The following is a 24,048-nucleotide window of genomic DNA, read 5'->3' on the forward strand; positions in this document are numbered from 1 at the left end:
ACTAGTAAAAAAACAAAATGTACAAAAAGACAAGGGCACAATCACTAACAACAACCTATCTCAAAGCAATGTGTGGTTCTGCTCTAAGATAGATAGATAGATAGATAGATAGATAGATAGATACATACATACATACATACATACACACATACATACATACATACATACAAACACACATACATACATACATACATAGGTTTTAAAAAACAAACAAACAAATGTACTAAACAAACCAAGAGCCTTCAAGGACCAGACAGAAATCTGGATCACAGAGCCTTTTCCCATCATTCTTGAGAGGGAAAGACCTCATTGTGGCTATAGAAAGCCGTGACTGGACAATCCATAGTTTGGATTCAAGCAGATTTTTCTGGGATACCAGTCTGTAATCCCAAAACTAAGAAGGCTGAGGTAGGAGGGTCAGTACAAGTTCAGGGCCAGCCTGAGCCAAAGAGATTCCATCTCAATAAGGGGGGGTGTCTAGATTGACAGGCAAGAATTTGAGCCAGGACAAGTGTCTCAAGAGAAAGTGTGATGTCTCTTTTAGCCAGAACAAGCACAAAAGGAGGAAATGCAGCAGGTGAGATGGCTCAATGGGCAAAGCGCTAGCAGTACTAGCGTACACAGCTATAACCCGGTAATCCTACAGCGAGATGAAATCTGGAAACAGGAGAATCCCTCCCTCTAACTGGGAGCCCACAGGACTTCCAGCCTCATATATCAAATAGCAGAGAGACTGTATCTCAAACAAGGCAGGGACCGACATCCAGGACTGTTCTCTGACCTCCAGAGTCACACAGGGGCACACATGTACCCTCACACAAGTACATGCGTGCACACACATGCGCACGCGCACATGCAAGTTTTAAAAGTAAGCATTAGAGCAAGGCAAATCAGTCAGAGTCACACTAAAGAGACCCTACAATGTCAGAACTGTGAGAAGAAATTGAAGTGAGTCTAAGTAAGATCAGACCCAGGCAGGAGGCAGTGTTGAGTCTCGACGTGGAACATTCAGATCAGTATTTGAGAATGGCTGCTTTCCAGGTCTGAGCTTAAGCTAGCCGGTGAGCTTGGCTACTCACAGGGTTCAACAGATTTACAAAAGCATCAGGAACACTCAGCAGAGCCAGCCACTAGGCATGCTCCCTCTTCCAAGGCTGGTCTCATGGGCTGCAACTCAGGGCCATTGGCCTCCATCCTTATCATATATCAACTAGAACAATGTCCAATAAAATCCCACAGGGTCCTAGAGACTAAGTTCTAATTAATGAGTTTTTGGCCCATAAGGAAGAATAAAAACATGAGCAACAATGGAAAGGAGGAATAGATGGGAAAGGGGGCTATCCAAAGGCGAAGGCAAAATTAGGATTGGAAGCTTGGATCCAGGTCTAAAGATAACTCACTGAGCAATAATTCAATCCTTTCTTAACTTACTCAAGTCAAGTGTGAGCAGCTGTCATCTGGCCCCATGGTTTTAATTCAAACTATCCAGCAGAGGATGAGAACTTTCCGAATGGCAGAGGAATCCCCACTAGCTGTTTCTGCAGGGCTAGCAGGATGCAAAACCAGTGCTAGGACTAGGAGAGCTCACGCCAGGGTGGAGGGAAGGAGCAGTCACAGGGTGTCTGCATTGGCAAGGTGGCCTCCGCGCTTCCGCGGCTCTGAGTCTCAAGCACATGGGAGCCTTTTCTTCACCTTTGGAGAGCTCACAGTCCAGAGGCTGCTTGGGGCTGCTGTCTACAGCACTAGCAGTGCTGCAAGGGGATGGCTGAGCCGAGACTTGTTATAAATTGGGACAAGAACTTCGGAGCACTTGGTATCCTCCCTCTGCTTTCACGTTTGATATGCTCTCTCTTTTAAATTACATTTATTTATCTGTTTATTTATGCATTATGTGGGCACACAAATGCCACAGCACTCATATGGACATCAGAGATCAACTTGCAGGTCAGTTGTCTCCTGCCATGTGGATTCCAGGGATGGAATTTAGGCAGTGGGGTTTTTCCAGGTTGAGCTCTCTCCTAAGTCCTGGTCTGTGTTCCTGTTGCTCATCTTTCTGTGCACATTTTCTGTTACACCCGAGTTGGGTCATGACCTTGCCTGCAGGAGAAACTTTAAGAAGGCATATTAGTTAATTAAATACTTACTTAATGTATTTACTTATTTAATGACTTAATTAGTCAGTCCGTTAACCAATGACAGAGTTCTATCAACATGTGGTCAACGCTCTTAAATGTTTAGTTTGGCTTTTGGAACTTCTGATACCTTCTGTAATAGAAACGGTAGTACAAATGAAGACCAGTTTCCTGTGCTAGCCTGCAGAGTCTATGCAATAGCCTTCCTCATCAGCCTGTGTGCTTCTCTTTTCATTCATGTCTGTCTTTTCAAGAGAGCCCTGGCTGTCCTGGAACTCACTCTACAGACCGGGCTGGCCTCAAACTCACAGAGAGATCCACCTGCCTCCCAATTGCTGGGATGAAAGGTGTGCTACTTTTTAATGAAATTATATATATATGTGTGTGTATATATATATATATATGAATTTTTTGACAAATTATGATTTTTTAAACTATAAAAATGGATTATACCTGGGATAAAATTACAAAGACTATCACAACAAATTAACTTGTGATAATATTCTGTTTTTAAATAATTCATAGTTATTAATATCATCATCATTATTGGGAGCACGTGCGTGCTGCAGTGAGTGCCAGAGGATAACTCTGTAGAGTCGGCTCTCTCCCTGCACATATACATGCGTCCATGGAGCAATCGAAGGTCATCGCATTGCAGGTACTGCCACCCTCTGAGCCCCTGCTGGACTCTGCTGGGGGTGTTCCGAGACAAAGGGGGTCCTGAGTTCCATTTCAGTACTTGAACTTAGAAAGAAGGTAAGCATGCTCACACATATGCATGTGCACACCCTACTTGCTACAGCTGAAAATAGTCACTTGGAGAATATTGTTTTCCTGAGGGCCTCTAGTAAGAGACAAAATGGCTATTGGTTCTCTTCAGCAGGATGTTCCCATGGCTGAGATGTTTGTTGTTTTTAAGACAGGTCTGATCCGCAGCCCAAGCTAGCCTTTAGCTAGGAATCTTCCGGCCTCCTGAGTGCTGGGATACAGGTGTGGCCTTCCCGTCCTTCTCCATGTTTGTAAGTTTTCATTTGAAAGATAAAACATCCCATTTAATTTCTTAAACAGTTACAGAACCTTTAAGTCAAAATCATATTATTTGAATCAGATTGTTTTCTAAGCTCATTTTTGGTCCTTCCAACAGGACTACAGGAAGCATGCTGGGTCCTGCTCCTGTTCTGCCATCTGCATGACGTCACATGGGCCACCTTCATGCCCTTGAGGAAAACATTAGACAGTAAATTCCAGCACCGCCTTCCTCCAACCTCTCTCTTTTCAAATGGGTCTCATTTGGATCCGCTCAAGCTGGTCTCATATTCATGATTCTCCTGCCTCAGACTTCCAAGCACATGCTGCCCTAGTGCCTAGTAACACGGCCCCTCTTTCACACAGCACTTCAGTTTTTGTTTTTTTGTTTTTGTTTTTTTTTTTGGTTTTTCGAGACAGGGTTTCTCTGTGGCTTTGGAGCCTGTCCTGGAACTAGCTCTGTAGACCAGGCTGGTCTCGAACTCACAGAGATCCGCCTACCTCTGCCTCCCGAGTGCTGGGATTAAAGGCGTGCGCCACCATCGCCCGGCAGCACTTCAGTTTTTAAGGGTATTCTCTTATTTTACTTTCCCTCTGACTTAGGAGAAAAAGTCTTTGGTCATGAAGCCCTCCACGGAAACCAAACAGATGGAAACAAGCAAGAATTCCAGAGTCCCAGGCAGCTTCCATGTTCGCACACCACTGCCCATCCCTACCCATCATTGCCCTAATCTCAGCTGGTACAAGGAAAACACTGTATTTCTTGTTTGCTCTTTGCTAGCAGGTTAAAATTCATTTAAGAAACCCAAGGTTTTGCTTTCAGAAAAAGTTAAACAAAATGTTGGTCTCATTCAAATGCTGTCACAAATGATTTAACCTGCCTTACCAGCTCCTGGCAGTACCTCAGCCAGTCATACCCATTTGGGTACAATGTCCTTGGAAAAAAAATCAAAGAACCCCCTGCCCTTGCTGAATGGCAGCATGAAGGGACACTCGAAGCCCAGAGCTGCGGCGTGGTGATTTCTCTACTGATTCTCTCTCTCCTGTCCTCCTCCTCCTCCCCACCCCCGCGTTTATTCACAGCCCAGACCTCTACGGTGCAGTCGGAGACCAAACTCAGCCTTGGAGTCATAATCATAAATCGTTATTACTCTCTCCCAGACCTTACAACCAGAGGCCGCCCTTCCCGGAGCAAGCCCACGTCCTCCCTTTGAGCAATGAATTGGGCAACCCCAACTCAAACAGTAGCCTGCCCTGCGCGCAGACTTATCTGCCAGGCCTGGAGTGGACGTGGGCGGGCACAGGGAGAACAATGGCGCCCTGACTGGAGGGACCATGTTATCGGACTGCCATCAGAACAGGGCCAGAGCTTGTTTTCCTTTCTGTGGAGCCTACGAGCTGGTCCCCGTGTACAGTACCAGGCGGTGTAAAGGCGACTGCTGGGTTACTCTGTTTGTGAGGCCTGTTGATACAAGGAGGGGTCCAGGTGATGCAGGCTTAGTTCCACCCTGGTTTTTCTGATAACCGTAGATGAGAGAAACCCCACAGGCCCTTGGCCCTGGACTTGGGAGCGCCAATTTTCTAAGAATGGAGATACTCCCCCGACCCCCATCCCAGTTCGTGGAATGTTATGCAAGGAGGAATATTAATAACAAAAAAGCATTTTAGTGAAATGTTACAAATTGGGTAGCACGGAGAAAGGCATCAACTGGAGTCGCTTCAGCACAAGAGGCCTCAGGTCCTCATGCATCCATGGTCTCGGTCTGAGGAGGGCACTGGACTGAGTTTCAGTTGGAAGGCCAGCCCATTTCTTGATCTATTCCCAGTTTTCTAAGTAATTTATGTGACCCAGGAATTTTAGAGACACTACTGGAAGTTACTCAGATTTTTCTGTTTTTCATCTTTTTGGTAATTACATAAATTCTAGTTTGATTCATAATGCTACCCCAGACTGGGGATAGTTCCATTGGTAGAAAGCCCTGGGCTGATCCGCAGCACCACCACGTTACATGCCTGTAATCCCAGCATTGGAAAGGGGAGGCCAGAGAAAGACAAGGCCAGCATGGGGTACCCGAGATGCTGCCTCCAAATAACAAAGCCAGACATATTCTGGGCCTGGCGACTCTGACCTTTAATCTCAATCACTGAGGGGAGTTCAAGACCGGCCTAAAGTGTGAGGTCAAGCTCAGCTATGCAATTTAGGAAAAGCAAGTCTGGGAAGAGGGCCCAGAAGCAAAGTGCTCGCCCCCTGCTCGCACACGCGCGCACACACACACACACAACAACAAGCCAGACTTGGTGGCATACACCTACAAGTCTGGGAAGAGGGCCCAGAAGCAGAGTGTTCGCCTTGGCCTCGGCTCCATGCGGCATCAGATGAGAGGGCTACCGTTCTGTCTGCATTGCCTTGTAAGGCAGAGACTTTGCATAAATTGCACAAATTTCCTTCCGCTTACTATCTGATGATTTCATGGCTACTTAGGTCAAAGTATTTCGTATTAGAGTTAGGAGAAGTGGTCACTTTACATTTAAAAAAATCAGCACTTCCAGGTTATCTTCAGCTTCATAGCATCTTTGAGGTTAGCCTGAACTGGAAGACGCTGTCACCAAAGAGAAAGACACTGAGAAAGAGACAGTGGTGGCGAAGGGAGCCAGGAAGGGAGGAAAGGAAGGAAGAAGGGAGAAGAGAGCAAGAATACAAGCCACAAACCCAGGTCTTTTCTGAGTAAGCGTGGGCTTTCTGTCTCTGGCTGGTTTGCCGACTCACATGTGATTCAGCCTTGGAGTCTTGCTTGTGTCCAGTGGGAGTGTTAAGGTTACAGCCACAGGCATGTTACCTTGCAGGATGGCTACTTCCATACCGGATATCACTGGCCCGGCACACGGGGACCTGCATGACCATCCTCTGCTTTCCTGGGTTTTCACATGGTACTTTCTCCTGTAGTGATGCATTTTCCTGAAAAGTCTTAAGAGAATCAGGCCAGAAAGCAACAAATAAATAGGAAGTGTGTGGCCGGCAGTGCAAAGACCACTTTGCTCTTTTTGTTTTTTTTTTTGTTTTTTTGTGTTTTTTTTTTAAGCATGGATGCTCATGCAAAGGTTAAGAAAAACTCATGGAACTAATCAGTCTGGAGTCAAATTCCAGCTCCAATTACAAGCCTAGACCTCTGACCAATGGCTTTATCTTCTTAGGCCTCAGTTTCTTCTTCCATAGACGACTTGAGCTGTGAACATCACGTAAGCATGAAAATCACAAAGATGACCCCAGCAAGCAAACAAAGTGTTAGCCATGACTAGTGTTACCATAGCGATAACATTACTATGGCTATTGTTTGTTATTGTTCTCTTGTTACCATGGTTATCCAGGAAATCTATTCAATTCCTTGAATCTCAAGTTTATTGTCTTTTTTTTTCTTTCTTTCTTTTTAGACAGAGTCCCATGCAGCCTAAGCTGCCTCAAACATACTAGGTAGACAAAGATAACCTTCAACATCTGATCCTCCACTTCCCAAATGTGCTGGGGATCAAAAACAAGGCCTTCTGTGTTCTAGACAAGCAGTCCACCAGCTACCTTACTTCACCAAGCCTGCGCTCCTCATCTTTAGCAACAGTGGTGTTAGCACTGGCAACAGTGTAACAAGGAGTCCCTTCAACACTGAGAGCAATCATTCACAACAGACATGGATCCTCATCTGTGTTCTTACCATCTACTGTATGTCTGAAGAGATATTGAGTTCAATACAATGGATGGAGATGGGGGTTTAGCTCAGTAATAGAGCATTTGCCTAGTGAGTGCCTGGTCCTGGTTTTGGTCCTCAGCCCCAATGGGTGGAAGTGAAAACTGAAAATACAATAGCTGGGTCTATAGTGACTTTTATGAAAGGCATTGCTCTGCCAGTTCTGAATATGCAGGCTAATTTCTCAATGTGTCCTTCCCTTTCATGTCTCTAACACCTTCAGAAAACTCCACACATGAGACTTTCTTACTTGCTCTCTGTCTTCATACCATCTCCCTTCTGCCGACAGAATCCATGACCTCAGCTTCTCTGTTCCAACATCCATTCCTAATGGCCTTGCTCTAAACAACCAGATCATTCAACCAGCAACACCACCCAAAACTCAAACTCATTCCAAAAATCCTCAGGAGAATTCTATAAATGAGGGCTGGAGAAATGGCTCCGCAGCTAAGCACACATACTGCTGTTCCAGAGGACGTACATTTGATTTCCAGAACCCTTGTCAAGTGGTTCAAAGCCACCTGCAGCTCCAGTTCCTGGGGATATGATCACACACACGCACACGCAGACACACACACACACACGCACTGCTGAAAATAAGAATAAAAGTTAGCCAGGCATAGTGCTGAGCACCTTTAAAATTTCCAAAGAGAGCAGAAGAACTCTACAAAAATGTTGGGCATTGTGGCTCACTCCTGTAATCCCAGCACTCAGGACACTGAGGCCAACGGATTGTGATGAGCTCTGGATCAGACAGGACTACAGCGAGCCGCTTCTCACCTCAGAATAGAGAAACAAAAAGAATTCTACAAATGTGTGTCTCTTCCACCACTCCCCCTTGATAAGAATACACCCATTACCTGGAGGCCAGGGACTCTTTACATTTTCAATTCTTGTTTATTTAGTGTTTTATGCACACTGGTGTTTTGCCTGCCTGTATCTGTGTGCATCGCTTGCATACCTGGTGCACCAGGTCAGAAGAGAGCAGTGGAACCCGGAACTGGAGTCTCAGACAGCTGTGAAGCACCATGTGGGTTCACTGAATCAAACCTGGGTCCTCTGAAAAGGCAGTCAGTTCTCTTAACCACTGAGCCATCTCTCCAGCCCCTCTTTTCATGTCTTCTTTGTAAATCTAAATTCCACAATTGGGAGCAAATCTGAGACTTTTGTCTATCTTTCTGGTTTATTCATCTTCATGTTTCCCTGAAAACAACATGATTCCCTTCTTTATACAGAACAATACCCATTGTCTAATATGCCCCTCCCCTTATCTGAGGCACACTCCTCCTAGGTAGTCCAGCTGTCCTCAAACTCGAGACCCTCCTATTTCAATGCTCCAAGTGCCGGAACTACAGTTGTGTGCTGCCATGCCAAGCCTGTGCCTTCTAAACCCATTGTTCACCTATGATGCTCCCTCACCGGGTTACTGGAAATAGTGGTGAGGGCAGAATTTCCTAACTACTGACAAAGTCCCTGTCAACCTTGTTGAGTAGATTTGGATCCCAGGGCTCTAGTGGGGCCTGAGAATCCTTAGTCCCAAGGGCACCTACGTATTATCTCAGCATGTCTTTCAACACCTTTCAAGGAAAACTATTTTTCTTTTCTTTTCTTTCTTGTTTTGTTTGTTTGTTTGGTTTTTGAGACAGGGTTTCACTGTGTAGCCCTGGCTGTTCTGGAACCACCTTTGTAGATTGGACTGGCCTCAAACTCACAAAGATCTGCCTGCCTCTGCCTCCCAAGTGCAGGGATCAAAGATGTGTACCACCACTACCCAGCTTTTTTCTTTTCTTTTTTGTTGTTTTTGTGTTTGTTTGTTTTGTTTTTGTTTTGCTGTTGCTTTTGTTTTTTGAGACAAAATTTATTTGTGTAGCCATGGCTATCCCAAAACTAACTCAGGAGACCAGGCTGGCCTTGAACTCTGAGATCCACTTGAGATCCACTTGCTTCTGCCTCCCGAGTGCTGGAATTAAAGGCGTGTACCACCACTGCCTAGCAGAAGTCTCTTAATATTAGAGAAATAGAGACCAGGGTCCCACAGCCAGTGTGTGACAACCTGGATTGTGAGCCTTTCTATAGCCTTCCAACTCTATTCAGAAAATGGAAAGAAAAGGGAAGTGAAAGGACTCAAACATGTCTGCATACACGTGCACACACATGCATGTACACAGGTACATATGCACACATGTGCATATACACAGGTATATGTGCATACGCATGCATGTACACAGGTAAATATGCATATATCCACACACACAGGTATATGTGCATACAAGCACACACACATAGATATATGTACATACACACATACATGTGTGCACACACAGATATACGTGCATACATGTGCACACATGCAGGTATACATGCATACACATGCACATACAGGTACACATGCATGTATTCAATATCAAAGAGATTTCATGTTTCACCTTATTTCAATAGTACGTTTGGGCCTGCATGTTGTTGACACACCATAAACCTAGACTCGGGTCCATGTGTATCGGAATATTTAAGAGGTTTGTGTATGGCAGGCCTTCTCATAACCAGAGACCTCTCCTTAGGTTTACCCAGGGACTCCCTGCTCAACTCTGTGGTGATTCAAGCATCGACACCAATACTTTTTTTCTACCCAACAATCCACCCCCAGAGGACCTCACAGAAAAGCCTTTAATAATCAATTTGAAGGGGGGCTCATTCGTGGTGATTCATTGCCACCTCACATAGAGAGACAGGACGTCAAGTCAATGATAAAGGGGTGTGGTCTTGGCTCCTCCAAGGACATAGAAAGCTTCTACTGCAGCCTTTAGGACCTGGTTGGAAGATGTGTGTGAAGTGGTGAGAGGAAGCACAGAAAGACAAAAACAGAAAACACATGTGCTTGAGTGGCAGCTGATTTGAATGGCCTTTGGGGTCCTAGGGCTAGAGTTTGGGCTTTGGACATGCTAAACACACACTCTCGCACCAGGCTGCCCACCCTCCCTTGTACTCCTATACAGATAATTAATTATTAATGAGGGGAGGTCCTGTAAGAGGAAAGTGGAAACCATAGAACCAAAAGGAGAGGATCCTAGGAGCTGAAGGGCAAATTAGGAGAGGAAGCCAGCATTTGAACGAAGAGAGATTTGGAGACAATGGTGGTCCAGAGAGAAAGCAAGTACCACCCAGCCTGGGGGAGGGAAAGTGACCCAGGGTATTCTTGGAATGCATCAAGCTGGTTACACACAAGAACAGAGAAATCTAGACAGACACCTGCAGAACAGGGGGCTGAGAACCCATGGTTCCTTGGCAAGTCATGCCGAAAAGAGTAGCAGAATGACATGAGGAAGGTGACAAGACAAGCAGAGAACAGTACACAGGCTAGCCACACGTAGAGAACTGCACACAGGCTAGCCACACGCAGAGAACAGCACACAGGCTAGCCACACGCAGAGAACAGCACACAGGCTAGCCACATGTAGAGAACAGCACACAGGCTAGCCACACGTAGAGAATAGTACACAGGCTAGCCACACATAGAGAATAGTACACAGGCTAGCCACACGCAGAGAACAGCACACAGGCTAGCCACACGTAGAGAACAGTACACAGACTAGCCACACATAGAGAATAGTACACAGGCTAGCCACACGTAGAGAACAGTACACAGACTAGCCACACATAGAGAACAGTACACAGGCTAGCCACACGTAGAGAACAGCACACAGGCTAGCCACAAGTAGAGAATAGTACACAGGCTAGCCACACGTAGAGAACAGCACACAGGCTAGCCACACGTAGAGAACAGTACACAGGCTAGCCACACGCAGAGAACAGCACACAGGCTAGCCACACGCAGAGAACAGCACACAGGCTAGCCACACGTAGAGAACAGCACACAGGCTAGCCACACGCGGAGAACAGCACACAGGCTAGCCACACGTGGAGAACAGCACACAGGCTAGCCACAAGTAGAGAATAGTACACAGGCTAGCCACACGTAGAGAACAGCACACAGGCTAGCCACACGTAGAGAACAGCACACAGGCTAGCCACAAGTAGAGAACAGTACACAGGCTAGCCACACGCAGAGAACAGCACACAGGCTAGCCACACGCAGAGAACAGCACACAGGCTAGCCACACGTAGAGAACAGCACACAGGCTAGCCACACGCGGAGAACAGCACACAGGCTAGCCACACGTGGAGAACAGCACACAGGCTAGCCACAAGTAGAGAATAGTACACAGGCTAGCCACACGTAGAGAACAGCACACAGGCTAGCCACACGTAGAGAACAGCACATAGGCTAGCCACACGTAGAGAACAGCACACAGGCTAGCCACACGCGGAGAACAGCACACAGGCTTGCCACACGCAGAGAACAGCACACAGGCTAGCCACACGCAGAGAACAGCACACAGGCTAGCCACACGCAGAGAACAGCACACAGGCTAGCCACACGCAGAGAACAGCACACAGGCTAGCCACACGCAGAGAACAGCACACAGACTAGCCACATGTAGAGAATAGTACACAGGCTAGCCCCACGTAGAGAATAGTACACAGGCTAGCCACATGTAGAGAATAGTACACAGGCTAGCCACATGTAGAGAACAGTACACAGGCTAGCCACACGCGGAGAAATGTACACAGGCTAGCCACACGCGGAGAAATGTACACAGGCTAGCCACAGGTAGAGAACAGCACACAGGCTAGCCACACGTGGAGAATAGTACACAGGCTAGCCACACCTACACATAGAGAATAGTACACAGGCTAGCCACACATAGAGAAACATAGGTACAAAGTGGAATAGGCCACAAACATTACATTCTTTCAGCAGTTCTCTGAACATGCCTAGAGCTTCTTCTCAAAGCATTTTCCCCTGCAGGCCCTAATTGAGATTAATGTGTATATACGCACACACACAATTCATTATTATTAATTTTTTGAGACAGGGTTTCTATGTGTAGCTCTGTCTGTCCTGGAACTCATTCTGTAGACCAGGCTGGCCTCGAACTCACAGAGATCCGTTTCCCTCTGCCTCCTGAGTGCTAGGAGTAGAGGCGTGTGCCACTATACCCAATGACACATACACTATTTTTAAAGAACTTGGTGAGGGGGTGCTTGTGATACTGAGGAGCGAAATGTTGAGTGGGTGGCCCCCACTCAGCCGTGACTCCCTAGTCATTTATAGTTTGGTGATTCATCTGCTGATCCAAGAGCTAGCTGAGGGGACATGGGGTCAGCTGCTGCTGCTCAGCAAGTCCCTGAAGGGGAGCTACTGAGAGAAGAAAAGAGCTAGAACCCATGATGGTAGGCACTGGAACCCATGATGGTAGGCGCTAGAACCCATGATGGTAGGTGCTAGAACCCATGATGGTAGGTGCTAGAACCCATGATGGTAGATGCTAGAACCCATGATGGTAGACGTTAGAACCCATGATGGTAGGCGCTAGAACCCATGATGGTAGGCGCTAGGACCCATGATGGAACTCTGGAGCATGTGGTTGTGATAGGTTTGTTTGCTTGTTTGCTAGTGACAGGGTTTCATTATGTAGTCCTGTCTGGCCCAATATTCACTGGTCTCGAATTCACAGAGATCCACCTGCTTCTGTCTTCCTTGTGTTGGGGTTAAAGTGCGAGCCACCACACTTGACGTGTGCTAAATTTTTGTTACCACACAAAGTAACGTGTTTCCATCCTGCAGCTTCGTATTCACGAGTCATTTATACTTGATTCTAATGTAGCTCCTGCCCCGTGCCCTCTGCTGTCCAAACTCATTACACCCAACCAACTCTTTCTGTCTTGATCATCTTGGAAACATGAGACAAATCAGCCTGCCCCAGGGTCTGTCCATGGTGCATTAGCAAACAAATAAACCCAGTAACTCTCACTGAATAGCTGTGAGTCATTTTAATTAAGATGATTTCACATATTGCTAATCAAAAAAGAGGCAGACTCGCTTAAGCTAAACTGACCAACAATTATTGGTTTATTTTGTGTTATAGTTTGCTTGCTGGTTTGCTTGTATTTGAAACAGAGTCTCACTATATAGTCTCAGCTATCCTGGAACTTAGTGTATAGACCAGGCTGGCCTCAAACTCACAGATATCCATCTGCCTCTGCCTCTAGAGTGCTAGGATTAAAGGTGTGCCACTACACCTAACTACAGGTGATTATTCTATTCAAAATAACTTCCGTTCATTAACAAGGTGATCATTTTTCAGAGCTGAAGACATAGGTCTCCAGGGGGTCTCTAACCACAGAGTGTGTTTACACAGGTCATGCTAAATCTCACTTTGCTGACAAGCGGTGTCCCCTCTCAGAACTCATGAGCTGCCCAACCTAAAATAAATAGAAACTTTTATGACTAGCCACATTGTCTTCTAAACAAACTTGCAGGAAAATAAACTCATTACCAATGTATTTGTTAATTGTAAATGGCCATCATGAAAACCAATGATGTTTAAGTCTTTTATGTGCTCAGAGCACAGAGTTTGGAGTAGGGGACAGAAGAGGAGTTCTTCAGGAGCACAAAAAGGACTTTCTTCTAATGGGAACAATCCTGGATATGGTAGTAAAACAGGGGCCAATTTTGTTTTTATTATTTATTATTATTAAAATGTCCACCATGAACTTTTCCTGAGAGGAAAGGCAAATCAATGGATTTGCCCCTTGTTGGTTCAGACTCCCCGCACAGCCAATGGGCAAGTACCTCGCAGTCCACATGATCCTAGTGGCATGGTGGTGCTTCCCACAGAGCTCTGCAGCACGGAAGCCCCTCTGGTGACCCCAGCACTCACCTTCTGCACCTGATACAAAGGATGAGAAGACCCTGCTCTGCCTTCCCGAGCTGCAGCAGTAGCTGGCCACGTTCACTCTTAGGCAGAGATATTTCTTCTAGAAATGCCTGGAGCTCAGCTGCCTTCCAGTGTCTCCCACCAGAACTCAAGGGCCTGATCCTGAAAAGTCCTTTGGCTGTAACCGTAAGAACTCCTCATTACCTGAGATGCCATATGACACAAAAGTCACAGCTCTGTGTTGCCTGCAGTACCACTATTCCCTCTGGTTCACTGTGTCGATGAAATGAAACCCACCAGCTCAGAGCTACTACACTCAGCTTGCACAAAACCACACTGGCCAGGAAGCATAGAAAATATTCCTCTCTTCTCCCTTCTCCTCCCCTTTTCTTTCCTCTCCTCCCCTCACCGTTCCAAAAGCAATGTCTTACAGAGTTCATCAACACATTGCTGAGAGTCAGGGATGTGGCTTGCCTGGCATAGGAGAAGTTCAGTACCCAGCACAGAATAAACGGGAGTAATGGTGCACTGTTGCAGTCCTAGCAGGCAGAAAGTGTAGGTAAAAGAATAAGGAATTCAAAGTTATCCTCATAGAGATAGTGAGTTCAAAGCCTGGGCTAGAGAAAACATTGCTTCAAAAACTGAAAACAAAAGATTGAAAGAGCAAATGCATCCCATGAGGTGTGCCTCTGCTGATTCTAGCATGAGGTGCTTGACTGCTAGTTTTGCGTTAGTGTGTGCTTGGGGGAGTGTTCACGTGTGGGTGGGCACATGCGTAAGTTTGAGCGGAGGTCAGAGATTGACACTGGGTGTCTTTCTCAACCTTTTTGAGGCACAGTCTCTCTCTATACCTGGAGCTTGCTGGTTTACTTAGACCAACTGACTAGCAAGTTCCCGCACCTCTACCTCTTCAACCCACCCCAGGAGCCCATGTCTCTGCCTCTCTAGTGCTAGGAGTAGAATTACAGACATGTACTACCTCATCTGGCTTTCATGTGGGTGCTGGGGTCCAACTCCTGATCTCCTGCCTACACAACAAGGACTTTACTGACTGGGCCATCTCCCCAGGCCCTGCCTACTAATTTAAATTGTGGTCTTCAAGGTGACAAGCAAAGCCAGGAATGGCAGTTCATACCTATAATCCCAGAACTCAGGCAGCAGAATCATAAGTTCAAGACCAGTCTGGGCTACATAGTGCATCTAAGGCTAGCCTGAGGTACATAGCAAGGCTATCTGTCAGAAAGGAAATGTCAGAGCCAGCAACCTCTGCAGGAACAGGTATGAAGGAGCGACCTCCAAGGGAGCAGGCATGAGCCACCACCCTTCATGGGACCAGGCCCAACCAAGCCAATGACCTCTGCCACACTAGTGAGTTACAAGAACACCTGAAAATTCTAGAACAAAACAAAACAAACTCACCCAGGATGACTGGATGACAGGAAACAATCAAATTGAGAACTAAAATTAACAAAATAGAAATAAAGAAAACAATACAAAGAATCAATAAGACAAAGAGTTGGTTCTTTGAGAAAATCAACAAAATAGACAAACCTTTATCCAAACTAACCAAAAGGCAGAGAGAGAGAATATCCAAATTAACAAAATCAGAAATGAAAAGTGGGACATAACAACAGACATGGAGGAATACAGAGGATCATCAGGTCATATTTTAAAAACCTATAGTCCACAAAATTGGAAAACTTAAAAGAAATGGACAATTTTCTGGATAACTATCACTTACCAAAATTAAATCAAGACCAGATAAACAAATTAAATAGAATCACAACTGCTCAAGAAATAGAAAAAGTCATCAAAAGTCTCCCAACCAGAAAAAGCCCAGGACCAGATGGTTTCAGTGCAGAATTCTACAATACTTTCAAAGAAGAGCTGATACCAACACTCCTCAAATTGTTCCTCACAATAGAAACAGAAAGAACAATGCAAAATTCTTTTTTTGATTAATTAATTAATTAATTTTTATTATTTAATTAAAAATTTCCACCTCCTCCCATTTCCCTCCCGCTCCCCCCATCCCCCTTTCCCTCCCTCTCCAGTCCAAAGAGCAGTCGGGGTTCCCTGCCCTGTGGGAAGTCCAAGGTCCTCCCCCCTCCATCCAGGACTAGGAAGGTGAGCATCCAAACAGACTAGGCTCCCACAAAGTCATTACATGCAGTAGGATCAAAACCCAGGGCCATTGACCTTGGCTTCTGGGTCAGCCCTCCTTGTCAGCCACGTTCAGAGAGTCTGGTTTGATCACATGCTCCATCATCCAGCTGGCCTTGGTGAGCTCCCATTAGATCAGCCCCACCATCTCAGGGAGTGGGCGTGCCCCTCGCGGTCCTAACTTCCTTGCTCATGTTCTCCCTCCTTCTGCTCCTCATTTGGACCTTAAGCTCAGTCCAGTGTTCCAATGTGGGTCTCTGTCTCTAGCTTCATCCATTGCCAGATTAAGTTTCTATGGTGATATGCAAGATATTCATCAGTATGGCTATAGGATAAGGCCATTTCAGGTGCAAAATTCTTTTTATGAAACTACAATCACCCTGATACTCAAACCACATAAAGCCATTACTAAGAAAAATAATTACAAACCAATCTCACTCATGAACATTGATGCAAAAAATACTAAATAAAATACTGGCCAACCAAATCCAAGAACACCTCCGAAAAATCATCCACCATGATCAAGTTGACTTCATCCCAAAGATGCACAGATGGTTCAACATACAAACATCTGTCAATGTAACCCACCACATAAACAAACTGAAAAAAAAAAACCACATGATCACCTCATTAGATGCTGAAAAAGCATTCAACAAAATACAACATCACTTCATGATAAAGGTCTTGGAGTGAGCAGGGATACAAGGAACATACCTAGGCATAGTAAAGGCAATATACAGCAAGCCAACAGCCAGCATCAAACTAAATGGAGAGAAACTCACAGCGATCCCACTGAAATCAGAAACAAGACAAGGTTGTTCATTCTCTCCACATCTATTCAATATAGTTCTTGAGGTTCTAGCTAGAGAAATAAAACAACAAAAGGAGATCAAGAGAATACAAATCAGAAAAGAAGAAGTCAAACTCTCTACTCTTTGTTGATGATAAGTTTACAAAAGAGACCCCAAAAATTCTACCAAGGAACATCTTATAAACACCTTCAGGAATGTCGCAGGATGCAAGATTAACTAAAAAAAAAAAAAAAAAAAAAATCAGTAGCCCTCCTTTACACAAATGATAAATGGGCTGAGAAAGAAATCGGAAAAATATCACCCTTCACAATAGCCATAAATAGCATAAAATATCTGGGGGAAACTCTAACCAAACAAGTGAAACAAGTATGACAAGAACTTTAAATCTTTGAAGAAAGAAATTAAAGAAGACACCAGAAAGTGGAAAGATCCCTCATGCTCTTGGGTAAGGTAGAATTAACATAGTAAAAATGGCAATCTTGCCAAAAAGCAATCTACAGATTCAATGAAATGTTCATCAAAATCCCAGCAAAATTCTTCACAGACTTCAAAAGAACGGCACTCAACTTCATATGGAAAAGCAAAAAACCCAGGATAGCCAAAACAATCCTGTACAATAAAGTGACTTCTGGAGGCATCACCATCCCTGGCTTCAAACTCTACTATAGAGCTACAGTACTAAAAACAGCCTGGTATTGATATAAATACAGAAAGAAGGACCAATGGAATCAAATCGAAGACCCAGATGTCAATCCACACACCTACAAATACCTGATTTTTGACAAAGAAGCAAAAAAAATCAAATGGAAAAAAGAAAGCGTATTCAACAAATGGTGCTGGCATTACTGGATATCAACATATAGAAGAACAGATCCATGTCATCACCATGCATAAAACTCAAGTCCAAATGGATCAAAGACCTCAACACAAAACCAACCACACTGAACTTCATAGAAAAGAAAGTAAGAGGTACACTTGAACACATTGGCACAGGAAACCACTTCCTAAATAGAATCCCAGTAGCATAGATACTGAGAGCAACAATTAATAAATGGGACCTCCTGAAACTGAGAAGCTTCTGTTAATCAAACAACATGATCAACAAAACAAAAACAGCAGCCTACAGAATGGGAAAAGATCTTCACCAACCCCACATCAGACAGAGGGCTGATTTCCATAATATACAAAGAACTCAAGAAATGGGTCATCAAAAAAAATCCAATAAAAAAATAATGGGGTACAGTCCTAAACAGAGAACTCTCAACAGTGAAAGCTATAATGGCTGAAAGACACTTAAGGAAATGCTCAACATCCTTAGCCGTCACAGAAATGCAAATCAAAACAACTCTGAGATTCCATCTTATACCTGTAAGAATGGCTGAGATCAAAAATACTGATGACAACTTATGCTGAAGAGGTTGTGGGGAAAAGGAACACTCCTTCATTGCTGGTGGGAGTGCAAACTGGTACAGCCCTTTTGAATATCAGTATGGTCATTTCTCAGAAAGTTAGGAAACAACCTTTCTCAAGACCCAGAAATACTTTTTTTGGGTATATATCCAAAGGATGCTCAATCATGCCACAAGGACATGTGCTCAGCTATGTTCATAGCAGCATTATTTGTCATAGCCAGAACCTGGAAACAACCTAAATGCCCCTCAACCAAAAAATGGATAAAGAAGATGTGGTACATTTACACATGGAGTACTACACAGCAGAAAAAAATGACATCTTAAGACTTGCAGACAAATGGATGGATCTAGAAAGCATCATATTAAGTTATGTAACCCAGACTCAGAAAGGCAAATAAAATATGTACTCACTCATAAGTGGCTTTTAGACATAAAGCAAAAAAAAAAAAAAAACCAGCCTACAATCCACAATTCCAGAGAACCTAGACAACAGAAAGGACCCTAAGAGAGACATACATGGATCTAATCTACATGGGAAGTAGAAAAGACAAGATCTCTTGAGTAAATTGGGAGCGTGGGGATCATGGGAGAGGGTAGAAAGGGATGGGGGAGGAAGTGGGGAGAGTGGAGAAAAATATATAGCTCAATAAAAATAATTTTTTAAAAAGAAAGAAAATATCAAAATGGGAAATCCTGAAGATTCTATACCCTCACTAATATGACATTCTTCTTCCTTAACGACTTGTTTATCTTGCTGGGTTGAAGGCCTCTGTGCAATATGTTATGGTCAAAACAAAACCACACAATTTGTTCTTTACATTGCTTAGTCATTATTCTGCCTTTCTGTTGCTTGTTTCTTTTCTCTTTCTTATCCCTTTTATGGAGGGATTCAATGTTTCATTCTTGGAGGTCTGATAACATTCACGTCACTACTGAATTAGGATATTTTTCTACAAGGAGGAACCTTGTATTCTTTTGAATCCTTTCTCAGTGATACAAATCTCTGGTAAATAATCACACCTCTTTAAGGAGTGGCCTTGGTTTTCTTGGGGACTGATCACAAAAGGTGGAGTTGGCCAGGCCCAGCCAGCATTGCCAAGATTCCTTCTATTCTTCCCAAATTCTTCCTTTTTTTTTTAACCCTCCATCTTTCCTCCTGGTCAGATTAAACTGTATGATCTCTACAATGCAACACAGACCCACTGCTTTTCCTGCAGCTCTGTGAGTATTTTCTGGTGGTCTCTGTAGTCCCCAGGTGTGATGTAAGCCCTCCTGGAGCATTCTTCCTCAGCAATCTCACCAGTCTTGCCTTACAACTAGCAGCTATTTTTTTTTTTTTGAGATTTTACTAAAATAAAACATGGTATGAAAAGCAAGCAAACAAACAAAAAAGTATTTGTGTTTATACTATTTGTGGAATAACATAACTACAACTGTGTGTGTGTGTCTGTGTCTGTGTATCTATGTATGTGAGTTGAGGATTAAGGTAGAGTATAACAATTGTAGTCTAGACTGACCTAGACTTCATAGCCCAAGGTGCCTTCAACTCATGGTCTTCCAGTCATTGCCTACGGAGAACTGGGCTTACAGATGTGCACTCTTGTGCCTTGATGGAACCATAGGTTTTAAGTTAAACATTCATAGCCAGGTGCATCCTTCAAGAGCTAGCTTTAATATTTTATAGATTCTATCACAGACCTATTGACCTGGATCCGGATGTGCCCACCACCTAGCTTGAAAGGCCAGCCTTCTCAGCCTTCTCAGCCTTCTCAGCCTTCTCAGCCTTCTTAGCCTTCTCAGCCTTCTCATGGACAGCTACCCAGCAGCTGCCCCAACTCTGTGCCACAGCAAGCAGCTTCCCTTCCCCCACTTTTCCAAACATCTTGGGCATCTCAAACAATCCCAATTACACTCAGGTTGTTTAAACAAACAGCAGCACAATTCCCCAGCCCGGATCCCCAGCTGAGGGGTTCTCTGTGGGCAGCTCTCATCACCTCCACCCCAACCACCTCAACCCTCCCCCCTCACCTCCCCCCACCATCACACTGCCAGTCACTTCCAGAGAAGAGTGGCCCCATCAGAGACAATGGGGCTATGAGTTAGCAGTGGGCAGTTTTCTGTGTCTAAATGTTTGCAGACACTTGGTAAAGTGTCTCAGGCCAAGGTTCCAAAGGACAACACCTCCACACCACAGAGCTTGTTTGAGTAGGCAGTCCCAGATAAGAAGGGGGCTGCCTTCTCTTCAAAAGCCAAGAATGCAGCATAGGGGCTGGAGTCGGTGCTGTGCGAGGTCTCACAAATTCCCTAGCAGAAGTCGTCTTTAAAGATTTCTCGGCTGCCACCCTTCCTTAGAAGAACAGCGGGGAGTTCAGTATTTCCCAGATGATACAGCTGGGACATCTGATGGCTGAGCAGATCAGTGAGTGACAAAGGTACTTTCCCCACCCCCAGTGCGCGCTCACCTCATCAATGCTCCCTACATTAATTTCCTATTGACATGAAGAAGCCTGCCGCAGCTCCAGATCTCTCCAGACATCTTTCTGCATGAGCAGTTGCCAAACCTTTGAGAACCCAACAACAGAGTGTTTGGGTACCATGACTCACCCAACAAATATTTATAGATTTTCTACTTAGGTAAATGTCAATACAATCCAGAGGTTGAGCATGGTGAAGTATGGACTCACACATATGAAAGAAAGTGGCAAGCATCTTAAGAAGAGACAAAGATACTGGGAGTTCAGAGATGAGATGGCTTCTGAGTGAGTGGGAGAGAGAGAGAGAGAGAGAGAGAGAGAGAGAGAGAGAGAGCGAGCGAGCTTCAGGTTTCCAAGTCAACCCTAGCAGCATTGAGATCTGTGGGGCAGAAGGAGACCCATACTAGGTATTGGACACTTTGTGTTTCTTATTTCTTGTCTTTTCTTTCCCTTTCTTTTGTTTACTGTTTGTTTGTTACATTGCTTGTGTAGCCCAGGCTGGCCTCGAACTTAAAATGTAGCAAAAGATGACTGACTTTCTGAACTTCCTGCCTCCACTTACAAAGAGCTAGATTCAAGCATATACTATCTAACCTGTTTGTATGCAGTGTTGGAGATCTAAGCCAAGGCTTCATGTGTGTTAGGCAAGCATCCTGCTAACTGAGCTATATCCCTACCTCCGGATCCTATAACACTTAAATAGACATTCTCACAAGCTATGGATCAGAGACTTAAAAAGATTCTTTGTAGCCCCGGCTAGCCACAAATTCACTATTGTCCTGCTTCAGTCTCCCGGGATTTTATACCATCACACCAGGCCTCATTCCTATCTTTTTTAAAAAAAGTTTTATTTCTTTTTATTATGCACATATGAATATTTGCCTGCATATATGTGTGTGTATCACATCCATGTCTATTGCCCTCAGAGACCAGATGAGGGTGTCAGACTCCTTGGAACTGAAGATGAAGATGGCTGTGAACTGTCCCGGAGGTTCTGGGGACTGAACCTGGTACTCTGCAAGAACAGCTAATGCTCTTAATCACTGTGCCATCTCTCCAGCCCCTGTGACATCTCTCCAGCCCTGTGACATCTCTCCAGCCCTGTGCCATCTCTTCTGCCCTGTGACATCTCTCCTGCCCTGTGACATCTCTCCTGCCCTGTGCCATCTCTCCAGCCCCTGTGACATCTCTCCAGCCCTGTGACATCTCTCCAGCCCTGTGACATCTCTCCAGCCCTGTGACATCTCTCCAGCCCTGTGACATCTCTCCAGCCCTGTGCCATCTCTCCAGCCCTGTGACATCTCTCCTGCCCTGTGCCATCTCTCCTGCCCTGTGCCATCTCTCCAGCCCTGTGCCATCTCTCCAGCCCCTGTGACATCTCTCCAGCCCTGTGACATCTCTCCAGCCCTGTGCCATCTCTTCTGCCCTGTGACATCTCTCCTGCCCTGTGACATCTCTCCAGCCCTGTGACATCTCTCCTGCCCTGTGCCATCTCTCCAGCCCTGTGACATCTCTCCAGCCGCTGTGACATTTCTCCTGCCCTGTGACATCTCTCCTGCCCTGTGCCATCTCTTCTGCCCTGTGACATCTCTCCAGCCCCTGTGCCATCTCTCCTGCCCTGTGACATCTCTCCAGCCCCTGTGACATCTCTCCAGCCCTGTGCCATCTCTCCTGCCCTGTGACATCTCTCCTGCCCTGTGCCATCTCTTCTGCCCTGTGACATCTCTCCAGCCCCTGTGACATCTCTGTGCCATCTCTCCAGCCCCTGTGACATCTCTCCAGCCCTGTGACATCTCTCCAGCCCTGTGACATCTCTCCAGCCCTGTGACATCTCTCCTGCCCTGTGCCATCTCTCCAGCCCCTGTGACATCTCTGTGCCATCTCTCCAGCCCCTGTGCCATCTCTCCTGCCCTGTGACATCTCTCCAGCCCCTGTGACATCTCTCCAGCCCCTGTGACATCTCTCCAGCCCTGTGACATCTCTCCAGTCCCTGTGCCATCTCTCCTGCCCTGTGACATCTCTCCAGCCCCTGTGACATCTCTCCAGCCCCTGTGACATCTCTCCAGCCCTGTGACATCTCTCCAGCCCTGTGACATCTCTCCTGCCCTGTGCCATCTCTCCAGCCCCCGTGACATCTCTGTGCCATCTCTCCAGCCCCTGTGCCATCTCTCCTGCCCTGTGACATCTCTCCAGCCCCTGTGACATCTCTCCAGCCCTGTGCCATCTCTCCTGCCCTGTGACATCTCTCCTGCCCTGTGCCATCTCTTCTGCCCTGTGACATCTCTCCAGCCCCTGTGACATCTCTGTGCCATCTCTCCAGCCCCTGTGACATCTCTCCAGCCCTGTGACATCTCTCCAGCCCTGTGACATCTCTCCAGCCCTGTGACATCTCTCCTGCCCTGTGCCATCTCTCCAGCCCCTGTGACATCTCTGTGCCATCTCTCCAGCCCCTGTGCCATCTCTCCTGCCCTGTGACATCTCTCCAGCCCCTGTGACATCTCTCCAGCCCCTGTGACATCTCTCCAGCCCTGTGACATCTCTCCAGCCCCTGTGCCATCTCTCCTGCCCTGTGACATCTCTCCAGCCCCTGTGACATCTCTCCAGCCCCTGTGACATCTCTCCAGCCCTGTGACATCTCTCCAGCCCTGTGACATCTCTCCTGCCCTGTGCCATCTCTCCAGCCCCCGTGACATCTCTGTGCCATCTCTCCAGCCCCTGTGCCATCTCTCCTGCCCTGTGACATCTCTCCAGCCCCTGTGACATCTCTCCAGCCCCTGTGACATCTCTCCTGCCCTGTGACATCTCTCCAGCCCCTGTGACATCTCTCCTGCCCTGTGACATCTCTTCTGCCCTGTGCCATCTCTTCTGCCCTGTGACATCTCTCCAGCCCCTGTGACATCTCTCCAGCCCCTGTGACATCTCTCCAGCCCCTGTGACATCTCTCCAGCCCCTGTGCCATCTCTTCTGCCCTGTGACATCTCTCCAGCCCTGTGACATCTCTCCTGCCCTGTGACATCTCTCCTGCCCTGTGCCATCTCTCCAGCCCCTGTGACATCTCTGTGCCATCTCTCCAGCCCCTGTGCCATCTCTCCTGCCCTGTGACATCTCTCCAGCCCCTGTGACATCTCTCCTGCCCTGTGCCATCTCTCCTGCCCTGTGACATCTCTCCTGCCCTGTGACATCTCTCCAGCCCTGTGACATCTCTCCTGCCCCTGTGACATCTCTCCAACCCCTGTGACATCTCTCCAGCCCCTGTGACATCTCTCCTGCCCTGTGACATCTCTCCAGCCCTGTGACATCTCTCCTGCCCCTGTGACATCTCTCCAGCCCCTGTGACATCTCTCCAGCCCTGTGACATCTCTCCAGTCCCTTGAAGATTCTCTATATATTGTGGATGCTACTCCTTTTTTATATACAGTTTACAAATATGTTATCTCAGTATACAGCTTGCTTTATATCTTCTTTACTAGTCTTTCATAAAGTAAAAGATTTTTATTTAATTTAATACAGTTA

At 45.9% G+C, this 24,048-nt stretch overlaps 1 pseudogene; it reads right to left on the minus strand.

Moving 5' to 3' along the window:
- Window positions 1–4,496: 4,496 nt before the first annotated feature.
- Window positions 4,497–24,048, minus strand: part of LOC121445606 — a 66,847-nt pseudogene continuing 47,295 nt past the window's right edge.

The sequence above is a fragment of the Microtus oregoni genome, unplaced genomic scaffold (genome assembly GCF_018167655.1).
Source record: "Microtus oregoni isolate MIOR12 unplaced genomic scaffold, Mior012 000227F_ref0000016, whole genome shotgun sequence".
Classification (NCBI taxonomy): Eukaryota; Metazoa; Chordata; class Mammalia; order Rodentia; family Cricetidae; genus Microtus; species Microtus oregoni.